Below are 23,229 nucleotides of genomic sequence, written 5' to 3' on the forward strand. Positions count from 1 at the left end.
ATTTGTTACGACATGTCGATCGACGCAGATTTAGGCCTTTTTCGGATAGCCCCGGAACGCTTAGAGTGATATTCTAGACTGCTGGGTAGGATCCGTTAACCTTGATCGAAATGATCTATTACAGCTAATAAAAGACGGTCAAAGGATTTTTACGGAGTCCGTTGGAGATCAAGTTACTTAAACCAAACACGAAATAGGAAGATTATCAACATTTCTCAAACCATGATCTCTATCGTGATGTTCCCCACATAAGAGTATGGCTTTGGCGAGATCGGGGGCAATCGATTTTTTGCAGTCACGTCAGTTAATACGTTTTACAACTTAGAATAGAATTGGCGTGTCTGGTTGAGCATTACGTCAAAAATGTGTCCAGATCATAGGTTCTCGGATGTTTGATTCGATTAGTTTCAGATCGAGATCTGGATTACAGAATTTGTCATTAGGCTCGATTCAGTAAATCTTTCTTCAAGCTGGCGTGACTGGCTAAGCACTGCGTCAAAATCGTGTCAAGATCATTGCTTATCTAAGATTGCTTTGATTAGCTTAAGGTCAAGATCTGGCTTACTGATTTTGTCATTAGGCTCGATTCAGTCAATTTTTCCATGCTGTCTTTGTATCTAGAAACCTTAAAACGCAAACGGGATGACATTCGGTGGACATTTTCCTGACTGCTGTTGCTAATCGGCAATAAGCCATTCAACATGACCCAATTCACCAGCAGCATATTAGAATGCCAGTCACGACTCGTGAAATATTTTCATTCACTTTATTTCGTTCGGTATTAAACGTGTTCATATTTGCCTTCATACACACGACAATAATCATACGTGTTCGCATCAGGCGTCAACACGCAACGGCGATGCGCCGATCCTTTCAAATTGCGCTGGTCGGGTCGAGGGAACCCGAACCGATTCGTCGTAAAAACCGGCGCGTTAATCTTCTTTTTTCATTGTGTATAGAATCCTGCTGAGTCGAGCCGAGTAATAACGTCGGTACGCGAGCGAGTCTCCGGAGACCGACGACAAATTAGTTACCACCATCGTCGTCGCTAAGATTGTCGTTTAGTTTGACTGCTATCAAGGGGACGGCCACCCGCGCCTTGAGAAAGTGACGAGAAGTGTATAGTAACTCGTGCGAAATGCTTTAAAAACCGGGTGACATCCGTCGAAGAAGATCTACTCAAAAAGGGGCGCGGGTATATTTCAGCCCCGCTACAACGCTAGAGTTACCATCATCTGCGAGGAAGGATCGATCGAGATGTCACAGTTTCCATCGACAGAAATATACAAAAAAGGAATTGTCGGATTCTCGACTTTTTAGTAGTACGACACTCTCATTCATGCATCAACCAGTTTTAAAACTCGATGACTCGGGCTCCTTTATCGAATAATGAAGCTTTTAGTGGAAAACAAGTCCTTAACACGTTTACTGCATTATTACATCAATAGAAAATCAATTCTCCGTGTTTCGCTTTTAGATGGAGACTGACTATTCAGATGGATTAAGATCTACCGAGTCTGCCCTCTAGATGACCCGGACGATAGGCAAAATTCAGTCGAACTTGAAAGCCACGGCGCGCCTAAGTCCTTGATGATGATGCACCAGTGCGTTACCATATCAGGCATACAACAGCCGTGACGTCAGCTCCTGTTTATTGTGTACTCATCCCTCGGCGACGGTAGCGACCGCAGTTCAAACAAACTGCAAAAATCTCGCATCAAGGAAATTAGATTAACGGGCCGCCGGAGTCTCTCTTGTGCAAAGCTAGGAAAATGACTCCGCAAATTACGATCCGAATCTAATACAAATTCAAAGATTTTTCGAAGAGGAAATTATGCTGCGAGATTAATGTCCTATTCGCATTGTTGATTTCGAGATGGCTTTTTAAAACTCTTTTCAGCGTTTTAATTGTATCTAAAAAGAAATCTATACGATGAGATTGGCATGATGATCAGAATAATTTTAATAACACAACAGTGTGCAGTTGATTTCTTCAAGGCCGAAAACAACAAACAAAGTCGATGCGAATAGATGCTTTTATCTGTTGAATATCATCGGGCAAAATGCACCCGATGAAAAACAGAATTATACACATCTTTTACTCATACTCCTCTTTTTCACGTAGATATATATATATATATATATATATATATATATATATATATATATATATATATATATATATATATATATATATATATATATATATATATATATATATATATATATATATATATATATATATATATATATATATATATATATATATATATATATATATATATATATATATATATATATATATATATATATATATATATATATATATATATATTATCTACAAAGATCTCTTTTCAGTCGACACCAGACATGAGACCTCGACGAGCGCTTAAAAACGATCGACACACCTGACTTTGATGTCGGTAAAAACAACATTTCCAACGTGACCCGGATGACCTTGAAACGAGAATACACCGAAAACTTTCGTTCGCCGCATTTTGCAATCAGTTTTAAGGCCGACACTATTCGACATAACGCGACTTATCTTTTGGCGAAATCAATTTTGGTAATGCGCGCTCTAAAAGGCTTCCTGTGTTGCAGAGATCTACGTGAAAAAGAGGAGCGATTGTAGTCCATTTGGAGCTGGTGTTTTCAATGACTGTAGAGATGTGACGGTGTATTGTGAATTCGCTATGATAGGTAGAGTGTGGCTCCTAGATCCCAATCTTCAGAACAATGCTGTATACAGTATTTTGAGGAGTTAATGAAACTTTCAGGGTTTTGTGGCAACAGATATGTCTTCAATTTTAGAAAAGGTGCCCGCTCATCCGGTCCTTTTTTTAAAAATGGCCACCATTTTTCCAATCAAACCCTGAAAATGTCAATAAATGCTCGTAACGTGCAGAATCATTGTGTGTGGTAGTCAGACTGATATTCAATCCACGGAAAAGAACTTCCATCGTAAACTTTTACCAAAACAAGTCGCAAACAACAAATCCCTTTCTAATTCAAGGTTTTGACCTGTGTTGCGAATATTTCAGGCTTGCTAGTTTTCCTATACGGTCGAACGCGAAAAAAGCAAAGACAAGGATTTAAACTTCGCAAATTAATCTCTCGAAACAGTCGGATTAATTAATTACACTAATTCGAAGTCGTCGATGTAAATTCCGTCGAAAATAGCCGAGAATCCGATTATACAGAAATACGCGTTCGTCAACGGTTCTCTGTTTTTGGAAAACGGCCAGAACAGCTTTAATCAGCGAGATTAAAAACATATGCAATTCATAATCCTCTCTGAAAGTTAGATTCTATAGCTTGCGTGCAAAGTCCACGGAAGTTGTCGACATTACGAATCGCGTGTGCCCACATTATACCATAACGTCGACCGTTTAGCAGAAAACAATGGACGGAAATAGAATATTCCTATTTGAACTGATAATACTACAAAGAACTATCAAACTAAGGGATTAAAGTGAAAGTTTATTTCGGGGCGCGTTTTCGACGAAGAGCGAATATAATCGTCATAGCGTAGACTGGAGTTTTCTTTTTCGTAAAAAAAGAAAAAAATCCACACCACCGTAACAGATTCAATAACAGGCGTACCGAGAATCTAATCACAATTTAATTTCGGATTTCTACTATAAATACCAGTTCAATCTATCAATTAAATGATTCATACGCGTCGACACGGCATAAACTTGTAAGACTTTATTTGATTAAATCTCTTTCAAGATTATTTCCAACATCGAAGGCTCAACCCGTCGGGAAGATGCTCCGTGAGCGAATCTTCCTATTGGTTTTTTTATCTGCATCCGTCGCAACAAACAAGTCCATCACTTATTCGCAGGAAATAAACTAAAATCGTTTTAAATTTCTTACTCTGGATATAAACGGCGATTCACACCAGAGACCCCCGCTTACATCAAGCCTTTCGACGGCCACTGCCGTCATGATCACGATAATGACGTCATCATCCGAAGTCACTGGGGATTCGGCAGTGACCGTCGAAAAGCTTGACGTAAATCTCCACCTATATCCAGAGCAAAGTCGTTAAAATTATTCTGATACTTATTTATTTCCTGGAAAGATGAATCTGCATAATTCTATTCGTTCGAAATATTAGTTTATTCGTCTATTTGGAGAGACTACAGACGTCACCGCGATTCCGAGTAGCGAAAACATGTCCGGTAAAATGCTTATTTCGTCGGCATAATCGAATTCAGTTGTCGCTATTGTTGTTTTTTATGGTTTTCGGTTGAAAATCGCGGTCTAAGCATCGGGCGAGCGTAACTTATCCTCATGCAGCAGTCCGTTATCGGTTTGAAACGAGATCGCTCTTTTTGTATGCATAATTAAGCGCAAATAAACGACGCCGAGAATGGCTCCGGTATATTGCGTCATAATCGAGTTCAAGCCGGAAAGAGTAACAACGAAACAACGCGCGCACTGACACTCGATTATACGCGGTGTATTTGTCGACGGATGGCGCGGGTATTTGTTCTATCGTTTTTTTTCTTTGTGTAGATAATGGACGGAAGAGAAGCTACAACGTGACATCTTCTATTAATCAGCCGATAACACGTCACACGCTCAACCCGACGCAATCTGGGAAAACATTTCCCTTCGATACGCGTTTTATCTTTCGCGTCAACTTCCTCCGGTCAACTCTTCCTAGCATCAACAGCACCTCGGGCGCCGATTCAGACGAAAGACGTGCTGTTTTTCGTTTGTTTTTCATCCCAAAGTAAAGACGGGACATTCGGAAGTTACAATTAATCCCAAAAATAAAAATGGTACATTTTGACAAGACGAGGCTGATAATTTTCAACAAAAAGGGAAAGGCACACCATTCTTCAGGATTTCATCTCTATTGCCTGGGAAATACATATCAATGCAGAAAATGTATACATTTTATAGAAAGCGCTATGCGTAAGGACTACATTTTATTGCTTGGATATTGTACCAAAAAGCGGTATATTTTCAAAATTTTCTGTGAGGGGTACCCCCAGAAGTCCCATGTTTGTCGTGGATTATGCCCATTTTTATAAGTTGTGCTACCCCCAACAGTGGCCCCTGGATCCGCACCTGGATCCACTTCCCTTCTGGATCCACTACCTATCTTACTGTATCTTAGATAACTAAAATACCGCCCTTCCTGGACTGACACTCGCCATCGAGACCTCGTTGTAATATGCCACGTTTTCAAGCAGTTAACGAACCTGTTACATGTTGTTAACGCGCGATAAACGATAAACGCCTGATCGCGTGTTACTTGTGTTTTTTTTCTTTCATCAAAAAACCGACGACGAGGTTTCCACGATGCAATTCTACCGATTTCGATTCGATATGAATAAGTTACGATCTCAGGCCAAACAACGGTAATATCCAGTTTAACCGCCGGCGTCTCTCTCCCTCTTGCATCGCTTCATTTTCAAAGTGTTAACTCGTTTTGATACTCGCGCATAACCAAGCAACTCCCCGCCATTAGGTATTACAGTTAATCCCAAAAGTCCAACACAAATTGTTGATGCAGTTATGATTAGGCTAAAATCATTGATACCTTGCTTCTCATTTCCGCTGAGCTTAAGAGATCACCCGGTCATAGGCCCTGTACGTTACTTCTTTTTAAAATCACGATCAAGCTTAATGTCAGACCACTTACATAGAAACGTACTGGATTACAAATTTCATTGCAGTTTACTAAGTGACTCGGCCAATTAGGAAAAACGAAGTGTCATCTTTTAGCCATATACGATGTTTTTCTCCGTCATGGGTATAATATTGATCATTATACAAATTCTATTTAGAATGTTCTACTAAGTATTTTTTTCCGGGCGGTGTGGGGGTTCATTTTCAGTATGAGCGTATCGTTCAACGAAGCCTCGATATACGGGTACTTTCCGTTCGCTAAGAGATCGCGTTTTGCGAAGCTGAATTCTTTCCGTTTATTCCCATTTGGATTATCACTAAAAGCACGTCCGCAAAAGAATGAGTCTAATATTATCAATCACGAGCATAAGTTCTATCCCCGGGAGTCGCACCACACGGTGTAGCTTACAATTGTATCTGCAGAAAAAGAGTCTTCCGAACTACGACGACCGAAGTATGAGATTACATTTCGCCCAAAACAGTATTCCCGCGATGCGAATATTACACATAATCTCATTGTTCGTCGCTAAGCATTGATAACTTCGGTTTTTTCAAAAGGTGCAATCTTAGACGATTAAAAAAAGGCAAACTCGAGTTTAGCGGCAAAGTTCTGCGAATCGTCGCTGTATCGTTTTTCTAACGGATATATGCGTGTGGCGCATCGAGCACGTTGCACCCCCGGGGCATTAGTCGAGCTCGTATGCCTCATATGAAAGTCTAATGATGTCGCGGAAAATGCTTTATTTTAAATGGGTACTCTGTAAACGATCGAAGAATAAGCGAAGTCCTACAGGTATTACTTGCGTTACAGGCGCTTTTAGGTCGTATTGCATTAAGGTTCTCTCTTCAGCGACGTGAGAGCACATTTCGAGAATCAGGCCCCACGTCCATCGCCACGCGAACTTCGGTTAATGTTTTTACCAATGGCTTTAAACTGAATGAATCGTATGAATATTGTTGTACTGCCCGACTGACTTCCATTTCCAGCAGTAATTCACTGGTTTAAACTAGTTGCCACGCAGTTCGCGCTCCCTGTCGGCCTATCGTTATGTCGTTCTCATTTACATACAGCCGACATAATCATTATTTGGCCACTTTCAGAAAATGTGGCCCCTTCCGACGAAAGTCCCCGTGGTAATGCGGCAATGCAAACAAACTAGTCATCCACGAGGATCGCTAGAAGTCACTCAGTCAACCACCAATCTAATGTTGTACTACCTATCAATAGGGGCCGAATATTCAAATTTCAAATCAATCAATCGTCAATTGATACCGAATCGCCGATCGGTGTTGAATCTTGTTCTTTCTATTAAGTATTTTCTCTTTGTAGGTAAAGTCTGTTTCATTATTCTGGAAACGTGTAGATGTGCTGCCATCTTTTTATGTATTAATCTGTATCAAAACTTTTGTACCAGTCAGTACTGACTGACTATCATTGACTTCGTTCAATGTCAATTAAGAAACTGTGAATTTGATTGGATAGTTATTATCGTCTTTCTTGTATGTAAGTATAATCGATCGATTGACTCTTCAAGATCGGTCCCGTAAGCGGGCTTACTAGTTGTGCAACGCGATCGTCTGCGATCGTATCAATTCAAACAGTCGCATCGTTGATTATAATGTTTACATAGACTCGCAGATGCGCAAAAGAAACGCGATTGTGCTATTATTAATATCGCTGAGTTATGATTTTGTGTTTGGAAGATAAGATGACACCGTATAGCTCAGTGTTCATTCGGATTTAGATTGTCGCGTTATTAAACTCGATTCGTTGCGCTCGCGTTCACCTTCGTGTTCGTTTAGATTCGGGTGGGAATTGGTTTCGTATGTCGTTTGTTGAACGACGCGCGGTTTGTAGTTCGTAGATCCTCGCATTCGAATATTTGTTTTATCGATTGGATCTGCGGAGATAAGTAACGCGTGCACGGTACGTATCTTGTTGGAGGCGATACGTACAATCAGAAAAGACGATCAGGCTCGTATCACAATATTTGGATTCGGGGGACTGGATTGATTCAAAATGTGCCAATTTTCTGATAGACTTAAAAAAGAACTTCAGCTGCCAATTTCACATGTTTTCAGATGGACACTTGTTACTCACCAGAATGCCGAGACAATCGCATCAGTGGATTTCAAACGTAAATCTGACGCAGGTCACGTGCAATTCAACGTCATCAGCCGATTTAGTCTGAAACGTAGAAAGAGATTTGAATATCTATAAGAAATACTGTAAATGAGGAGGCGGCATATCGATTTATTTATATGTTTACAAGACTTAACGCGCACGACGCTAGAAAACGGGGAAAGCTGGAAACACAGAATGGCACACGGGATCAAACTTTGAGTATTGTATAGCCTATCGCACACGGAGCAAGCAAACAGAGAAAGACGGGTACACAAGGAATCGAACATTTTTGTCCGAATACTGCCTCACGTTTCTCTTAAACGCACATGGCACAATGAAATAACTGGAAACGTGTTCCTGTTTGCTGTTTCCGTATTTCAGTGCATCGTGTGCACTGGGTCTTGGAAGTATGATATTAGTGTATACGTCCATGGTGCAAAACAAGCCCGAGGAAGAAACCGCCAATGCACGTTTTTCGAATTATTGCTGATCATCTGTCGATCACTGTTACTAAGTTAAGGCTGCACCTCATCTCATCGAGGAAAGTGTCAACCGTTATCAAAGTATCGACAGCAAAACGAGATCGTCTAATCTCGTAAAATCCAAAACAAGTCGGCAGCGAGATCTTGTTCGTCGATAATTGCAACAATAAAACACATCGGTTTCTGGGTTTCCTAGGTAATAAAGGCCGCAAGAGAACGCGGAACTCTGAGATAATATGTCCCCGGAATGCGTAGTCTGAGTCACGTATATACCTTAACGCGAATACCGGTTGACCCTTCAATCACTCTCTCCATTGGCTGTTATAAACCTTGATTGAATTTCCTTTATTGCCGAATGAATACCGTAACGTAGAAAGATTAATTCCCGATAGCAACGATCCGGGGAGTTAGAGTTATTTACGACGATGATTTTTTCTATAGTAAACCGTACTGCATCCGTTGTCCGTTGATTCGCAGTTCAGGGGTCAAACCCAACGCACACGACGCACGGAGTGTTCGACAGCGTGTCCTCGGGCAAGAAACTTGTAGTCATTGCCTCTCTACACACAGGGAGGTACCTGGCCTGATGATACATGAGCACCTAGCAGCTGCTCGGATGTTACTTCTCCCCAGGGAGAGACGACTGATAAATGTTTAGAGTTATAGGCTGGGGGTAATGATACCGATTTAATTGAAACGCCGTTGAACATTGTATCACAGGTATAGAAATTGAATTGCTATCTGCTCGTTATCGATATACCGTTAGGCCTACTTTGAATTTAGGAAAAGCTTATGTGTACGTTGTTTTGGCCTTAAATCATTATACGGTAATCAGGTGATGGAATTGCCCGACGTTCGATAGATTCGAGAAAACCGATGCGTGAACCGATGTTTCCGCCTCCTCGACTTTCGCCGATTGACTGTTCCGGCGCGAGTCCAACGCCCGGGAAGTACGCGCAACCGATTGTATTGTATACAAGCCGGCAAAACAACGGAAAAGCTCGCCGCGCTCCGAGCAGCCGATAACACGGCCGGCAAATAAAGAAAAATTGATTTTTCATGTAATCATTATCGAAAGACCGATTGCGAACCGCTGATGAAAAAATTGAAAATAGCGACCTGCCAAACCTTCAAAAAGTTGTACGAAATAACGAGTTTTATATTTATACCTATCATTGAAAAAAGTAAAATTTCGAGTGAAGTAAAGTGATTTCGAATCGAAAATATTCACTGCTGCAAATTGTCGTGCGCAGGCGATTAGATATAAGTGTATTCGTCTCACAAAACCCGCCACAGTCTAGACGCGGAGTCGTCTAACGGCATCAGTTTTCATATTATATGCTCCCTCATCTCGAGTGAGTGGTTGATATGCATCTCCTGAATGATCGAGAGATAAACAGATATATATATATATATATATATATATATATATATATATATATATATATATATATATATATATATATATATATATATATATATATATATATATATATATATATATATATATATATATATATATATATATATATATATATATATATATATATATATATATATATATATATATATATATATATATATATATATATATATATATATATATATATATATATATATATATATATATATATATATATATATGTATATATATCTATTTAAGAAGGATAAACATATTTAATCACCACCAGACGTTTCAAATGTGACGTTTGAAAAGGTCGAATTATACATATTATGCAATAAAGAATCAAATTGAATATTCGCCCAAAAAAATCTTCTAAATATTGATCGGACTGAATGTATAGATATGATACGTATATGTTTCACTAATTAAAACATTTGTAGGTTTACATATAAACAGATCATTTTACCCGTAGAACGTATAGTGTTTATAGATAAAGGAGGAGTTCACCAATCACTCCTTCCCCACCACTACCACCACACGTCGGCGCCGCTCTGTCAGCCTTGGGGAGATGGACTCACATAACCGAATCAGTTCTAGTAGCTATACTTTTCCGCGCAACATAGCTGTGACGGTTTATTGAATTACTCGGATTATATCAGAATGCATTTTTGCAAGTAAATACAGAATAAGAAGCTATATATAGGTTTCTTGTATGTTGTCCGTCCTTTGATTACTTTTAGGGTTTCCTGTTACTTCGTAGAATCTACAAGCAATCTTGCTCGGAGGGAGAATCCAATGCAATAACATCCTCCATTTCTTCCAATTGTAGTATCAGAATGGTAGTATCAATTCAATTAAAAGTTCATCGAAAATTAACTAATTTTGACAACGTAAGACCGAGTGCTCGTCTGGTGGGATAGCTAGTGTTGCGGGTGCAGCATTCATTTTCGATTGATAATTCCTAAAAATACATATCGAATAGAAAGTACGAAACGATAAGCGAATTCAATAGTTGGAAATATTGAGACGTTATTAACTGTCGCGTCTTTACGTGCGCAGTTTAACGTTTGCATTTTATCTTATCTGAAAAGTCTTCGGAGAAAGGTTTTCAACACCTCTCTAAACACGTCCCCGAGCTCTTTTCCGACGTAAGCTGATTTAATTATGAGATACGACGAGTGTTGTATTAGATTGACACGAATCGAAACAGTTTTTATTTGCTGCGCGAAATTTCCTTTAAGCATGCTTCTGTTTTTCGTCCTTGTATTGAGATGGCGACGGGTTTTTTTATTCTATTTTCTTAACCCAGTTAAACCGATAAATGACGAATGGGGAACCATAACACCAGCAATCCCACCAGATGGCGTGACGGTCACTCAGTGAAAATATTTTGAATTTGAACTCTTTTGGCAATCTTGATATTCTAAAAAATCCTACAATCCAATTTGCAAAATTCTTAGCTGTATATAGATAGGTCATATAGTCAGGTAATGGAGGATATCATGCAGACACGAAGATTATTTCTACGATTCAGATGATCGAACCTTTTTTTAAAGGAAAGGTTGTACCCGACGTCGACGACATGTAATGGAACACGTTTATCAGAATAGTCGGGTTACCGCTGGCTTGCTCCCTCCCTAAACCGGCCAGATCAGTTGATCACATACAAAATTCATATCTCAATGATGATATGATATTTATGCTTTAATTCCAGAACTCTTTCTCCCACACTTTTACTTCAGTTTTAATATGGAAGTTGGTGTATTTCGATATTCATAAAAACAGGTTTGAAGTATGTCATGATAGTCATTCGACCGCAAAAAGTTACCGTCTTGAAAGTATACGGCCAGGAACACTTTCCGCCCGCCGTATGTGGGTGTATTCCAGTCTATACGACGTAAAAACATTAACCGCCGTGTTTGTTCTAATCGACATTGATACGTTCAGTCGCGTTATTACCGCATTAGTTTCCAGCCTTTAAAACCTTGACAAAAACCGTCACGTGTATTTACTAAATTCTTAGAAATCCCTAACGCAGAAAATGTCGGTCAACGCGACGTTCCCGGGATATTTTTTGAACAAACAATTTTGACTGATCGGCGAATGAGGTTTTACGGCGCTCAGTACGCCGTGTTCTCTCTCAACTGCTTTAGTCTGTCTGCGACTAGCAGTCGTCAGTTTACTCCAGATAAACCTCTCGAGATTAATGTTGTTGTCCGAAATTCGGACACGATTTTTCATACGCTTGATTTGGCCGAAGATTAATAACAAAAAGAAACACGAAAATACTACACTAGACTCGTATAGAATATTTGGAAAAAACACAATATAAACCATCCAGGGTCCGGTTTTATATAGCTGTACGTCACCGTCCTAACTATATCGATTAACCATTGAGTTATCGACGGTTTTAGTTATAGATAGGGACCAATCGCTTAACATGTCGAGTTTCTGATCAATCGTGTATACGTCATCAAAGGACAGCCGTAGGTGCAGACGACTCCCTTTTTTAATCCGAGTCCCGTATTTTCAGGGTTTCTGCACTTTTAGTTTGAATTTTGTTCACGCTCCGTAAATAGCATAACCATCTTGCCTTAAAAGGTCCAGGCAACGCTCCTCTACAGGTTCGAATCTTTAAGAATTAAGGGCTTCAAGAATATTCAAGTAATTTGCAAGGATTCGGAAATGCCCTTTTGAATTCGGCGCTCGTTACGGTTCAATATGATATGTGGCATATACAATCCCGCATACATCATCTGACCCCGCTTCAAAAAATCCAAGTTGCACCCCTGTACAGTTAACGCATCGTGGAAAAATAAAAGTGATAATTCAAATTGCGTTATTCTTGACCAAGTTTTGAGCAGCTGGCTGCAAAATCGGTCGCAAAATGCTCAATAAAAAAGTGGCAATTTATCTTCGATTTGAATTTAAAGCATTGGAAGGCTTTTATTGCGGTGGTTAAGGGTTAATTTGTCTGGAGTATTAGGGTAATTAATACGCTAATAAAAGTGTCGTTTATTGTTGATCAGTCCCGCGATGACTATAGACGTACGTTATACGATGATTGCAGCCCGGTGCTAGCTCGGCGACAATTTTTCTGATTAGTAACATAAAATCTCGATCGATTTTACTCGGTACGGAGTATACGCGCACGCACACACGACGACGAATCATATAGTATCTCGTGACTGAAACGTATTGTTTAAAGTATTCGTTTCATTCGCGATCACATTTTTAAACGACATCGCGTGCGTGTCTGCGTGTACGGATCTAGGATTTATTGAAGACGGCGGCAGTCAAAGAAAAGAAAGCTCACTTTAGCGTAAGCAATGATAGAAACGTCTGCGTATACAGCCTCTACATGATTGTCTTTTCTTCCTTTTGCAAAAAGGGCAATCTGGATTCTTATCTCATATCATGGTACATCTCAAATTTTTGTCAAGTCGGTATTCCTGAAACTGACTATTAGGTTATAGTCGAACTGTCGAATCAATAGATCAAAAGCTTTAAGGAAACTTTTCGGACTTTATCTTTCTCATCTTATCCGTGTGGGATTTTTTATGTTTGATTTGATTTATTTGATGATTATCATGGTACAATTATTAGTACATAATTAGTTACATAAATCATGCATATAATACATAACAATCATCAGTATGTCAGTATGTATCTAGTTTCTTTGTTAACAAGGTGGATCCGTTTCCAAATGACTTTTCACTTTACCCGGAGGTAGCGTCTAAACCATGTAAAACCCAACATAAGTAATGAAAAAAATGAGGCCGAATTGTTAAGCGTGGGATTTCAGAATATCATCGCCACAATACGGAAGAAGGAGCAGTTTCAGTACTGTCACCAATTTTTAGCATCTTAAAACGTCTGGTTTCGAATCCAGGTAATAATGCCAGAGGGGAAATCACACCATAGGTAAAATGCCAGAGGTAAATGAGGAAAATTAAGCAAAGAATTTATTAACATTTGACCTAATATTCTTATTTACTCTAGATTTTACGTAATGAATTTACGGCATTTTTACTTCTGGCATTATTACCGCGTACCTCTGATTTCATACTTGCCTTTCAAGACATGCATATCATGTTCGCTTGGCATAGAGAAATCTGATCAATATCGAGATAAAGACAATACATGTTACATGTTTAGAAATCTAACGATTACGTTGTAGACTTAACAGGAGTATCATCGAGATCACATCCTTGCATAGATTTCAATTGATTGTTGCCGCTCAAATGAGAGAATATTTGCATATTATCATATTCTATGTAAATGTTCGTCGTCGTCGTAGTTGAAATTCATAACAATATTCTATAGAACGAACATTGTGAGAACCGACCGAGTAAATCTAGGCGTAAGTCGAGTATCCGTCTGGGACACAAGATTATGTGTAACATAAGATCACTTATTACGACGGATTACGTCGTCGCTGCCCTAGTATATAATATATCCGTATACATACGGCTCCTCGCTTTCTTTTTGCAAGGTAGCGAAAAGAGATTTAACGCATTAACGCAGTCGTATTCAGACCTGTTAAATCGATCCAACGGCAAGACATTCGATGCCATAGAATTCTGCGCCGTCCATTTCCATACGATATCACCATAAGACAGTAATAGACCGGAGTCCGGCTCCAGAATAAAGAGGTCAAATAAAGGAATCTATAATCTCATCGGTTCCATTACCAATCTAACATTAAGTATAACAGCTCCATTTCATACCAATTATGTCTGGTCACCAACGTTTACTTTCCAAGTTTCTGATAGCTTTCCAAAAGAAATTCACTTTAAGAGCAAATTTTGTAAATATCAACACTTCAGAAACATTCTTTTTATATGTATTCGTGGTATAAGTAATCATTTCGTATAATGTGAATTGTATTAGGGCTGGGTATTAAATCTATCTGGGTATCCTCCTCATATGTGATATACATGCCACTACAATAAATAAATCAAAAATTATTTGAAAAATATCAAAATATAAGGAGAAATTAGAAGATATCATAACCAGCGCATAAGACGTTGGACCCATTTGATCGGTACTTTGCGTCAGAAGAATCCCTGATTCCACGATTCCCGTCCACAGAGGCCGTTATATGTTTATCTATAAAACTTACGTATTTGACTTATGGTATATATTTGTTTGACTTTAAACGTAAGTTTTGTTGTTGCTTTGCGAAGGAATTCGATTCGAGAAGGCGAAATACTTTCGATATTGACTGTTGATAACATTTTTCTCGACAGCCAACTTTCTCGGGGCATGCTCAATCAATTACGCGCACCATAAACTACGGTCGAGTCGAACAGGTCACACCGGGTAGCAAACGCTTCGATCAAATCATAATGCATCGCTGGTAAAACCAAATCCGAGTCCTTTTCACTCATTTCCCCGGAGGTTCCTCCCCGTGTATACACAACCTAATAAAAACCGGTCAATATTGACTAGATCGCCGCAACAGCACCGGGTAATATCATAATCGACGCAACAGTATACATCGCACCGCGCCGCCGCGAACGGTGTTCGATAAGAAATCGCGTGGCGAAAAGAAATCTCGTCGATGCAATACACGAAATAGTCGCCGCTGCCGATATCGCGTCCGAATTGCGCTCGACGACTCCGACGACACGATGCCGTAATAAAACGCTGCTTGTATTTTACAGGGTGTCCCATTAATTACTATACATAAAGAACTGCCTGTATCCTCCACATTTCTTAATGAAATGTTTCGATTTTCCACCAAATTATAGGCAACGGTACTTTTTGATTGATATCGTGGTTGGTATGGTAATTTGCTTAGTGATTTCCTAGCAACTGATTACATTGTTGTAGTGATTTTGTGTAATTCTGATTAAGAATAGATCACTGTTAAATCATATCTATGTCTCTGAAACAAAAAGCCTAGATGGTCCTTTGGTTTTAGGAAACCAAATCTTTCTGTCAGTCTGAACCATAGATTTTGGTGTTAAGAATCCCTATTTGATTGCAGAGAAGCCACTTAATCAATGTCATCAAGTGAGCTCTCTGTTGTGTCTATGAGGTGTGATCTTTGGATTTGCCATACAGTAGGTCATCCAGTGGGCCTATAATCGGGCCATACCTTTTTGACAGAAAAGGAAATGCTGACTATGAATGGAGCCGGCTATCATAAGATGCTGATTCAGTACTCCATTACAAAACTTTGTAGATGTCTAGAGGATGTCTCAATCCAGTGTGGTCCCGACAGAATGGTGTGCAATGTCTTTCTGCACACAAAACAATTTATGTTCTGCATAGGCATCTCGGGGACAGAATCTCAGCGCTCCAAACTGTAAACGACTGGGCCTGATACTCACCTGACTAAAGTCCACTGGATACTTGTGGGGCTAGCTGAAGGACACAGTGTACCAAAATAAGCCAGAAACTATTGATGATTTAAAGAGAAACAACTGCAATAACACAGATGATTGTCAACGTACTGAGAAATTTCAACAATAGACTGAATCATGTCATTGAAAGGTTCTCCCATCCAACATATTTTGTAAACTAATTTGATTTTAGTCAAGAAACTTTTGTGTGGTGAAAAGTATTATTGTAGTCCATCTCTCCTGAAGATTTGGCTGATTTATCTCAAGTGGTTTGAAAATGACAGGCAGTTCTTTATGTATAGTAATTAATGGGACACTATGGTGGCTGATAAGGGCCATAGCGTAAAATTCCTGGTATGTAAATGAGGGCGCCAGAACGCCAGAACGCCAAAACGAAAAAAAACGTCCAATTTTCTCTAAAAGTTCGTTTTGGCGCGCCAAAACGGAGAATATTCCGTTTTGGCGCCCCCGCCAAAACGAACTTTCATTTTGGCGCCCCCGCCAAAACGAACTTTCGTTTTGGCGCCCCCGCCAAAACAACGAAAAACGTCCAATTTTCTCTAAAAGTTCGTTTTGGCGCGCCAAAACGGAGAATATTCCGTTTTGGCGCCCCCGCCAAAACGAACTTTCATTTTGGCACCCCCGCCAAAACGAACTTTCGTTTTGGCGCCCCCGCCAAAACAACGAAAAACGTCCAATTTTCTCTAAAAGTTCGTTTTGGCGCGCCAAAACGGAGAATATTCCGTTTTGGCGCCCCCGCCAAAACGAACTTTCATTTTGGCGCCCCCGCCAAAAGGAACTTTCGTTTTGGCGCCCCCGCCAAAACAACGAAAAACGTCGAAATTTCTCTGAAAGTTCGTTTTGGCGCGCCAAAACAAAGAAAAGTTCGTTTTGGCGCGGTTATTTCCGTTTTGGCGCCCCCGCCAAAACAAGCATTCAACCACAGTAAAATTATTTTTCAAATTGGCGCGTTGATCTTGTTTGTAATTTGCATAAATTTGCATAAATGAAAATATTTTACGTATATATAGAATTATTTTACGTGGTTTAAAGTTCGTATTGGCGGGGGCGCCAAAACGAAAGTTCGTTTTGGCGGGGGCGCCAAAACGGAATATTCGTTGTTTTGGCGCGCCAAAACGAACTTTCAGAGAAAATTGGACGTTTTTCGTTGTTTTGGCGGGGGCGCCAAAATGAAAGTTCGTTTTGGTGGGGGCGCCAAAACGGAATATTCTCCGTTTTGGCGCGCCAAAACGAACTTTTAGAGAAAATTGGACGTTTTTTTTCGTTTTGGCGTTCTGGCGTTCTGGCGCCCTCATTTACATACCAGGAATTTTACGCTATGGCCCTTATCAGCCACCATAGGACACCCTGTATTTATTCGAAATTCTATGAAAATGCGTCCCGAGACATATTCCCGATCAGGTTTCTATCTTCGGCGAATGATTCGTGTGGAAGAATTGCGGAAACGGTTTCGTGGAGAGTATGTATACGTATGTATATATATGAATATGAATTATCGGAATTACTGAAGAGCAAATAAGATAGAGCAGCGAAATATAAATAATTCAATAATATTTCTGAGCTTCCACAATATGACAATTTCTTCAAGACAAAGAAAAACTAAATTCTAAGTAAGCCCCATACTTCATTTATTCCTTCGGATAAGGTTTCAAATATCAAACATCGAATACATTTTCTTTTGAACTCTTAATAGCGACGATTTGCTTTTCAAAAGCTTTTTCAAAAGCTTTCCATCGAGAATGTCGCCGCAGTCAACGATGAATCGCGCTCGCACAGAAGATGCGTCGGTGAAGATTTTTATGAAGATTTGTATGGTTAACGCGCGCGCCACGCGCGCCCAGCGAGAAGTTCAGCGCAGACGAAACGACGGCGACGAAATGTCTCGTTAATCAAAAACAATTTTCAACATCAAAAGACGTCGTCGTCTCAGAGGTTTGAGGTTTGCAGACGATTTTTTAATGTTTGAGAGAGAAATATTAATCAAAGAGGACTCGACGATCTGACGGATGATAACGTACGATCTTAAATGCTCAAATACGAGCATTTAAGATTGCTTCAAAATTACGCCCGACACGACAATGTTTTTAAAATTTACATTACAAATTTGACTCAAGAAAATATCTTCTTAATGAAAAAAAACTCGAAAAGCCCGCCCGCCGCACGCGCGAAAACTGGAGGTACGCAAATTGCACCGTGCAAAGATCGTACGCCACATCTACAGGGAGTTGAGTCGTACGTACGCCTGGCGAAAATGCGCTCTACAAAGGAGCTGCGGCAAGTGTGTATGCATCATAGTAAAAGTCCATTATTATGCCGATTTTGGAACCGATGAAAATCATGGGATCATAACAAATCTGGCATTATAGAGAAGTGTTTAGGGGTTCGGTTTCTTGAGTAAGGTCAGGTAAGATAAGGTTCCGAATCTCGGCTTTCTGCGTACCCCACTCTTGCGCACGTGCACCCATAATGCATATCAATCAACAAATCACAGCGAAGGTTTCTTTTAATGTTTCATTTCATTTTTTTTCTCTATTTCTCGGTGTTATTCAAAGTCCTCGGGCTAGTTTTACAGACTGGTATCAAGTTTTATCAGGGGGCTAATTCAATTGAAAATGAATTGAGTGAATTGAATGAATTGAATTTAGCCCCCAGCTTAGATTTGACACCAGTCGATAAAACTGTGCCCCAGGTTCGTGTTCTTCTAGCACGCGATGAGTGTCAGTGTTGCCGTTAAGTGGCCCGTTAGTGGTGACCTGTTCAATCGTTTGTTTTATAATCAGACAGGGCAGAAACAAATTATCTGCTCGCCGTCTGTTTCCTCGGCAAATTATAAGCAAGGTCGTTAAATTGCAATACCGGGAAATGCAACTACAGAAACACTGTTTTTGTAACTTCAAACATAATATATTTTCATAGTCGTCGAAAAAACACTATAATCCGTGTACACTGTAGATAAATGAAGAAATCCCACGCTTCGAATTAAATCATACTGATAGAATTGATTATCTTGAAACCACAACGTTTCGGCTGTTGACTAACGGCCATCATCAGGCGGAATGACCAGGTAGTTCAGTTTTCTGGTTATTCCACATGATGATGGCTGTTAGTCAACATCCGAAACGTTGTGGTTTCAAAATAATAAATACTATCAGTTTAATTTAATTCGAAGTGTGGGATTTCTTCATTTATCATTTAACTATTTTCATGTTCTAATACTTCGTACACTAGACTCCGATCAACGCGGAAAACCGTTCAACTCGGATGTATTTTCAAATCATTTGGACACAAATATGAAATACATAACATCCAACTCAGATATCACTCAAGTCGGACACATTTTACGGCTCCATATTAAGATCCGACTTGGGCGAAGTCTACTGTTTATCAAAAAACCTCGGTCGATTTACCTGTTTTCTCAAAAATTATGCCAAATTCATTTTCCCTGAGTCGAGACGAAAACACAATATCCGTGTATGATGGATAAATGCGAGAAATCCCACAATAGATACGCCGGATGATGGCTAATAGTCTTTAGCCGAAACGTTGCGCAAATATATACTCTTCTATTCAAGTTTCTCTTTTTGGCTGTATTTAGCTGTGGGATTTTTCGCGTTTACATTTTCCCTATTAATATCTCTTTCTCGTTCTAATTTTCTCTAGAATCTTCACAGAAAATGGGCCAGAATCTCTTATTCTAATAGCTTTCCAAAGGATAATCTAAGGTGATCGAAAAACATTAACTTTACCTTCAGTATCGCTTCGACATCATAAAATCCATATAGCCAGAAGACACTTCACGACCTAAAATAGGACTAGAAATTAACGCTTGCAAAGTGCTTCCCTCCTTGTTTCTATAGAAGTGGTCAAATTACGATAAAACAATATTCATAACAACAGAAACCCGTGTCTCGTGATGTCGAGCTGATTCGGGCTTATTTCGAACGGACGTCGATCAAACAGCGCTGAAATCACGTGGTGTTATTGGTAAGTATAGGCAAGAGGTTATTACAAAACTAACACGCGATAATCCACCAATCACAATCAGCGCGCCCGTAACTCGATTATACGCTTCGGACGTTTCTCCGATCTCGACACTCGGCGACTTCGGGAGTTGGAGGGAAACATAAATACAAACGCCCGAAGCGTATTGTCACGAATAACGAATAATCGCTCTCGCTTTACGCGTTAAATTATAAACACGTTATCGATTCTGAAATGGTGGAGACGGAATTGGAAAGTAATCCGGTTCCATGTTGTTTACCGCACCATAGAACCCAACAAGCCGCAACCCGTTAGCTCAAATACTTATCGCGTCGCAGCGGCTATTGTTATTTCGCTTGTTAGTACCGGTCACAAGCGACATTCTTGTATTAATATTGACAATATTGACAACTTTCGCGCCATATACATCGCCGCAACTTACTTTTATACATCACTTATTCAACAGATATCAAATAATAGCGGGTAAATAATAATTATACCCGAGTTTATTCGTTCGATACATTCTATGTACGCGTCAACTGTTTACTTTAAGAACCTCATTTTCTCGTAGCTCGAATACGAGTCGCGCTTTCCCTGGAGCGAAAACACGCAAACGAATGGAAATGTTATGAAGTATATTGGCAATAAGCTATATCGGTTACATCATAAGCTATAGGCTACATTATCCCCATTTTCTACATTTTACTTCTTCTTTACTTTTTATTTCAAGGCACTTAATTTCTTCGTTTCTACAGACCACCCCAAATAAAGTTTACTGTATTTCGCATTTTGCATTTATTACACTGTTTTGTTGCTTTAAATTACATTCGAAAATATAGCATTCATTCATTATGAACTAGGCATAAACGAGAGGCCCGCAACATCAAATCGTGTTCGTCGCTGGCCTTGATGAAAACAGTCGCCATGAAAATGATGCAAGCAAGTTTTATATCCAAAGCGAGAATATCAAACTATCCTCACGTATCCAAATAACACGCCAACATCGGACCAATAAATTATTGACCTATTCAAAGTGAAAGGTGTGAAATATTTGAAATGATCCTACGATACCGCGGGAAGGGATAGGTCGCGATGATAAGAAGCCCCTATCTCTCCAAGCGGATAATCTTTCTCTACTTCAAGAAAGGTCACGTTATTCAACAGTTCTCATTAATAGATAAATGAGTTATCGTTTATTTTCGAATCACGGGTGCTATCGATGTCGGTGTAAGATTTTCTAAGATTTCTAATTCTGATTCTAACTGATTTCGGCGACTGATACCTATACGAGACTTAAGTTAGACGGTTGTATCATTTAGGTCTTGAATATTCGCCCTTATTTCACAAATAAACCATTTTACAATTGCTAGCCGCCATTTTGGTAGGCTTGGGTACTTTTGTCCCGTAATGGCGTACCCGCAAAACCAGCTAACCTGCCAGATGGCGTGACGAGCAGTAGGTCATCCGTTGTCAAAATTAGTTCGTTTTCAATTAACTTTGAACTGGATTGTCAGACTCCCGAATCCATATATTATCTCAGCACCCACCAAATTATACAATACTCATTCTTCATCTCGGATATCGGTGTAGTTTTCATGAATAATTGATTCATTTAAGAGAAAAGTTCATTCAGATTATTTGATTGAAATGTAGAATAAATTGAACGCGGACAACCATCTGATTGCCAGTGGAATCCTCGATTGCCACAGTAGCAGTGCGGGTACCCTATTGTTGGGTCATTCTTTTCGATTCTGTAATGCGCCTTTAATCATATATTTCATTGGCCCGTTGTACACCGGCCACTTTCTTCTCCAAGGCAACCGTTCATCGATAAGCGAGCCAACAAACAAACTATATTATTCAATATTAGGCCTAATTGAATATTGAAGGCATAATGAATATTTACTGTTCTGTATTCCGCGATCGACTGAATAGGCCTAATCAAAACGCATAAAACGAATACTAGAACGGTTAGCAAACAATATTTAAGATTACGAATCATCTGTTTTCTTTGCTCGCTATCTATGGCCAATTTCAGTTCCATATTTTAATTTAGGAACCCCGCGATGCCGATTACTGTTTCTACTACGATTTGGATCCGCTAGTTAATCTCGTCCGGCGATGAGGTATTTGGCAACGCTAAATCCAGGCTTACGGACTCGCGTATATGGAATCCAGGCAAATCGATTTGCCAGGCGCCAGGTTAACTCCGGCGGTCGCGAACTATTACGGATAATTGACTACGTGACCCTGTCGAACGGAAATCCTGCGACAGATAAAACCGGGAATGAATGAATTTCAATGATCCAAACTCCGAATATGCAATTGAAGTTCTGACTTAAGTGCATTGCACTTAATCAACTTAAGCCCTAAACGTACACACGCACACAGACACAGACACAATAACACTCAATGTATAAGAAATTGCATACTTTAAATGGCCACAGAACTATTTCATATTCAATCTAGATACTGTCGGTTTTACGTTCCTATATCTAAAGCCCAATGCACACGATGCAGGAAACCAGGAAACGGTAGAAAGAAACATGTTTTCGGGCATTTCCTGGTTTCGTGTGCGCGTTTATACCAGAAACGAGAAACATGGTTTCGGGAATATCGCTTTCGAGATCAGATATGTTTGATCCTGTGTTTTTGTATTTTTGTGTTTCCCTGTTTCCCTACGTCATGTGCGTTGGGTACTAGGTAATTGCAATGAAGTCTGTCGGTGCGAAACGGTGCAAAAAAGATTTTGAAATATACTCTCCCCGAGACCAGTTCCTCGTAGTAAACCAACAGTTTCAACTAAACTTTAAATGATATATTCGAGAGGCAACCAAACATAGTTTTCTAATTGTAAAAGCACTTTTTACCCCACTTTAAACAGACATTTCGATTTCGTTCATCTCATAGGCTCATACATCGGCTGTATAGTCCGAAGCAAGACGAAATCGCTCGAGAGCTTCGGCAAGGCTTCTTCGCTGGTTTGACAGCGGAACTGCACTAACCTCCCATCAGACCACTTCACGCCCGCCATGTATTACGTGGAATGCAATTCAATTGTTCACTTTAGGGTCAGACGACGCGATTCGTAGGCGATCAGAGACGGCTTGAATCCGGCGATCAACATGAACTCGACTTCGAATCAACGAACTCGTAGAGTGTACCGATAAACGAAAGAATTGGTTTAACCCGTCACGTCGCAGCCTCATATAT

The 23,229-nt window shown here is 39.7% G+C and overlaps 1 protein-coding gene across 6 annotated transcripts in view; it reads right to left on the minus strand.

Annotated features, from left to right (window-relative positions):
* LOC141903736 (allatostatin-A receptor-like) overlaps nt 1–23,229 on the minus strand; it is a 149,060-nt gene that overhangs the window by 31,358 nt on the left and 94,473 nt on the right. For 5 of the 6 annotated variants that reach the window (XR_012619091.1, XM_074791998.1, XM_074791997.1 and 2 more), the window contains exons 4-5: nt 19,782–19,836; nt 7,751–7,837 (exon numbers count right to left, since the gene is read on the minus strand). The gene's annotated coding sequence lies outside the window, so the exon portion shown is untranslated. The remainder of the gene's footprint in view (nt 1–7,750; nt 7,838–19,781; nt 19,837–23,229) is intronic. The other variant, XM_074792002.1, reaches the window with a different exon arrangement.

This window comes from Tubulanus polymorphus, chromosome 4, assembly GCF_964204645.1.
Source record: "Tubulanus polymorphus chromosome 4, tnTubPoly1.2, whole genome shotgun sequence".
NCBI lineage: Eukaryota > Metazoa > Nemertea > Palaeonemertea > Tubulaniformes > Tubulanidae > Tubulanus > Tubulanus polymorphus.